General features: G+C 39.7%; 1 non-coding gene across 1 annotated transcript; it reads right to left on the bottom strand.

The window, feature by feature from the left end:
- Positions 1-3,706: 3,706 nt before the first annotated feature.
- Trnag-acc (transfer RNA glycine (anticodon ACC)) lies at positions 3,707-3,779 on the bottom strand. The gene has a single exon. It is a non-coding gene; the product is annotated as a tRNA-Gly (tRNA).
- Between the last annotated feature and the right edge of the window lie 969 nt (positions 3,780-4,748).

Below are 4,748 nucleotides of genomic sequence, written 5' to 3'. Positions count from 1 at the left end.
GAACACACATAAATGCCCTGGCCATAATTTGTACCTGGAACCTCCTGCTTCGTAGGTACGTTCATACATCAATCCTGCATTACTGCCGCGATTATGACTTCATTCGGTCTTTCATTTTGCCACGGAAATTTAAAAATACAGTTGGAGGCATCAACGATGCCGCAACCTCAATGCAACTGCGGTTGTCATCCGAACATCACCTTAAGTTACAATGTCTATCCTCTCTTTTGCAGCTATAATAGCTAAAATAGTGGCCGACGTGGTGATGAAGTACGTTCGTCGGAAGACTGGCTACACGCTGAGGGTACACCAGCTACAGTTGCGTCACTATGTGTACTTCAGTTCATTTGTGGTACGCGTGCTGCGGCCGCTGAAGCTCGGCCTAACTCCCGACGACGCTTATCAGCGGAGCAAGTGGCGCCTCAGAATTAAGAAATCCAACCCCGCGTAACAGGAAGTGCCGAGGAGAAAGAAGAAGAAGATTCGTATTTAATTATGGTTCGCCACTGCAAGTGAGGACTTCTGGCCGAAGGGTGTGGTATTCGGCGGTCCCGGGGCAACCTGCCGACTCCTACGCCGCGTCAAATGACGCTACGGAGCCACGCTGTTACGTCATCGCCCAAATCCAATGTTAAAATCAAATTGTATTTTGTTATTATTTGTGTTTTCTCGAACCTAACTTTGTTATATGTTTGTAGTGCCTTGATATAAAATAAAACTATTTCACTTCAGACCCAATCAGAAAAATACCCCAAAACCTAATTCATTATTCAGACCTATTAACCGAACAAGGGGATGCGGTATCGGCCAAGCAATTTGCGTCCGTAAATAGAAAGCCTAGATACCAACGCTAAGGAAAAAAGTTGCTTGCCCATATATGTTCTACATATAGTAAGATACGGCTTTCCGCTCTAAGGCGAAAACTGAGAACCAGCGGAGCCGTCATCTGACCGCAAGCAGAGGGCTCACCGCGAACACCGAAGTTCGCAAATTGCGGACATCTTTCTCTGCCAGTCTTAATACGCGTTACTTGAGGAAAAGAGAAAGATGCCCGCAATTAGCGAACTTCGGCGTTTGCGGTAGGCCCTCAGGATTTGTAAGGTGACGTCTCGGAAAATGCTTAGCGTTCGACATTTTGGCTAGTGTTTGCTAAAAGTAGTTTGGAGGAATAGCGGGGGTATTATACGGTAAATCTGGTAATATTAATGACCATTATGTAGAATTAGCCTGAGAAATCTAGAGCTCTTAGACTTAGGTAATAAGCTCGGTATGTGAGATACAGGTTAAACTAGCTTAAGCATAGCATATTGCAGTAATTGATCTTTTTTGTTTGTGCAAAATAACTAGAAACTGATGACCCCATATACAAACTCATTGCCGAGTTTAGTGGGGCTATGATTATATTTAAGATTAAACCATGTGTTTTATTAAATAAAATAAAATAAATAAAAGATAAAATACACATGTTGACAATTGAACATGAATGGAACTAGAAGCAATTATTGACGAAAAACGTAAAAAAGGAAATATGTATATCGCTGCCAAGCGCCAATATTAGCGTTGAGCAAATTCGTTGGGAACGTTTTCAGGTAGCACTCTGGTTAATTATATAATATATAAGTTTAGAATATAAATATACTATGACTCGCGTTGCTGAAAACAACATTCAGGAGAATGTAAGCAAAGTAACGAATTCTTAATAGTTGATACACATGACATGAAAGTGAAATATACCAATTCGAGTGTACCATCGGGTTCAAATTTGCATGGACAATTTATGAATGATTTCATTCTTGTCCATGTCCAACCACTTTTGAACCCTACTGTACACTAACATCGGAATGATATTGGAATCATTTTATTTAGTTGTAATACATTTTACTCGTACTTTTATGGACAAGTTGGACATGCATTGGCGCGGGCGAGATACACGATAACTAAACAACATGATTCAAATAATTATCATTCTGATGTACTGATGTCGAATTGGCCTGATAAATAGATTTCCGATACATGTAACTACGTGCAAGATGCACTCGCGACTGTTATCATTATGATGACACAATGTAAGTTTGAATTGGCCTCCAGGACCAAACAACGTGAAAATAAATTTCCCATTTCATAAACAAGCACTTGACTTGCTTCTGAAACTATAAAAGTTACCATAAATAATGAAACAGTCATTTTAAACTCTCTCATAGAAAACACAGTCCGGAGACGGAACTGGAGCATATTTATTTTTGCATAAGTGCTCCGCAAAAATGTGAAACGTCTTTACTTCACAAAGGGCGAAGCTAACTGGGTCAGAGCGGGACATAGACTACTTCGTATAGATCTCACATACCACAAAGACCCGGTCAACATACATAAGACAAGTGCTCTTACACGGTTTACGGGTCGCTTACAATTTTCAACGTCATAACGTCCTTAGAACGGGTTGCTCTACACGATGTCAACGAGCTCTTTTACCTTTTATAGGTTTTTAGTGAAAACGCGTTTTCCCTAGTTGATTTGAACTGTCAAAGCGGCAAATTCTAACGAAAACAATAACAAGTATGTGAAACATAAAAACATTTAATTAAAAATATTTATATATAATCAATTAGGCCTAAGTGGAAGTCGCTTGGTAGGGTGGTCAGAAGGCTGGTCGCATTGCCCTGATGGATGGCAATGCTGATCCGCTGCGCAATATATTGGCCAGCCCTCTGGTCACCAGAAGCCTCTTTAAGGCGCTTTGACAGCTCCATGTAATACACGGGACGAGTATATATATTTTTGATTTAATCGCTTAGACTTTAAGACGCAGCTAAAATACCTATAGTAGGATAGTTTGTATCACCGTTGCGTTTTGCTAGTTAGTGGTCGTCACAAAACTGACGATTAGTGTTCAAAGCCATACGTTTATTCACCAAATAAAAATAAAAGCTACTTAAGTATACTAAGGACGTGTTCCACAAAGTGTGAGTAAAGTATTGGATAGCTAATTAACAAATAAATTAACTGCCAGATAAAACTATCTTAAGTTGTAAAGGTATTGAGTTTATTTGAAGATCGTGAAACGCTAACGATGACTTTGTTCGTCAGATAAGTGACAAGGAGCTTATTCAGCGCTTTCCTTGTAATTGTGAAACAGGTCCTAAACTTAAAAGGCTTTATAAACCGAATAAAAATCAAGATGCACCTTTCCACACACTTAAGCTCCATCTAGCGGATAAATCTGAGGTCATAGCGAAGCTTGTGGTCATTAGACGAACAAAGCCGAAGCTAGTTAGGGAATTTCACTATGACGGGATGGCTCCACCGTGCATAACAGTCTAAACGCCCATTTGAAAAAGTCTGAATTTAGATTTTAATGCTTGAGAATACGGTTCAAAACTGAATGAACTATTAATGGCTATTATGGCTGTATAGAATTATGGAAAGATGGGGCTTCTCAGTTTAAATAGGTACGTAACGTTACTTGAATTACTTGGGGTTAGCGTAAGTCTTTAGCTGGGGAACTATGGATATTGTTCCTGTCCACATTGACGCTTCCTAGACCCGTATTGAGATATGAAAATTCACACATCCAACACACGCATCCAACTAAATAAAAAACCTTTATACATTCATAATAACAAAAATTTGATAATAATTAATTTTTAACAAACAGAAACGTCTTCAAACGATGCTATTAACCTTAAAAAGAAATTAAAAGTGGAATTATTGACTTGGGTGATACTTGAACTCACGGCCTCTGGATCGGTACTCCAGCGCTCTGCCAACTAAGCTACCAAGACCTCATCCACAGCCAGCAAATTTGTGAGTGGCCAAGCAAAATATCGTGAGTTCAAGCCTCACTCAAGGCGGTAATTTTTCTACTAATCTTAAGTTTAATACGCATCTAACTGTAGTTCAAAACATGTTCGAATATCACAATTCTACGGAAAATAATTTTCTTAAAAGAAAAAAAACGCAGGCAATCACAAAAAGAAGATTGGTATTGATTCTTAAGAGGAAACATTAGTGGTCATTTTTCATACAAACGTTTTAGCCGTATATGTTTTTTTTTAATGAGTCCAATATTAACATTAGCTGTATGTTTTACTTTTTTTGGATATTTTTTTTATTTTATCAGGTTACTTCAAACAGCGCTAAAACCGCGCCGTAAACAGACGCCTAGCATAAAAATCGGCAACAATAAACGCAGAAATTAAAACAGTCTGATACTGATAAGTTTCTGCTCTAAGGAATTTACTTACCAAAAGACTGCCTGTTGTTTTCATATGTGTCGGTGGTGGTGGTAGGACTGGTAGGTAGGTGGTAGATGGTCATCCGTGACCACATGACAGTCGTTTTCAAGTGTGTATCGGTGGTAGTGGTAGGTAGGTGGTAGATGGTCATGCGAGATCACAGTCGTTTTCATGTGTGTGTCGGTGGTGGTGGTAGATAGGGGGTGATGGTCATGCATGACTACATTCGTTTTCATGTGTGTGTCGGTGGTGGTGGTAGGTAGGTGGTAGATGGTCATCTGTGACCACAGTCGTTTTCAAGTGTGTATCGGTGGTGGTGGTAGGTAGGTGGTAGATGGTCATCCGTGACCACAGTCGGTTTCAAGTGTGTATCGGTGGTGGTGGTGGTAGAAACCTCGGATTAAAGATTTACACTGATTACGCAACAAGCTATATCAGGACTTCAGGGAAGTTTTGCAGACAAACTAGCACCAGAAACAGAAAAGGAAAATTTACCACCCTAGGGAGCTAAGTATG

This window comes from Cydia pomonella, chromosome 11 (genome assembly GCF_033807575.1).
Source record: "Cydia pomonella isolate Wapato2018A chromosome 11, ilCydPomo1, whole genome shotgun sequence".
In the NCBI taxonomy this organism is placed as follows: Eukaryota; Metazoa; Arthropoda; class Insecta; order Lepidoptera; family Tortricidae; genus Cydia; species Cydia pomonella.
Note: the sequence above shows the minus strand (reverse complement) of the source record. Positions and strands in the feature narration are given on the sequence as shown.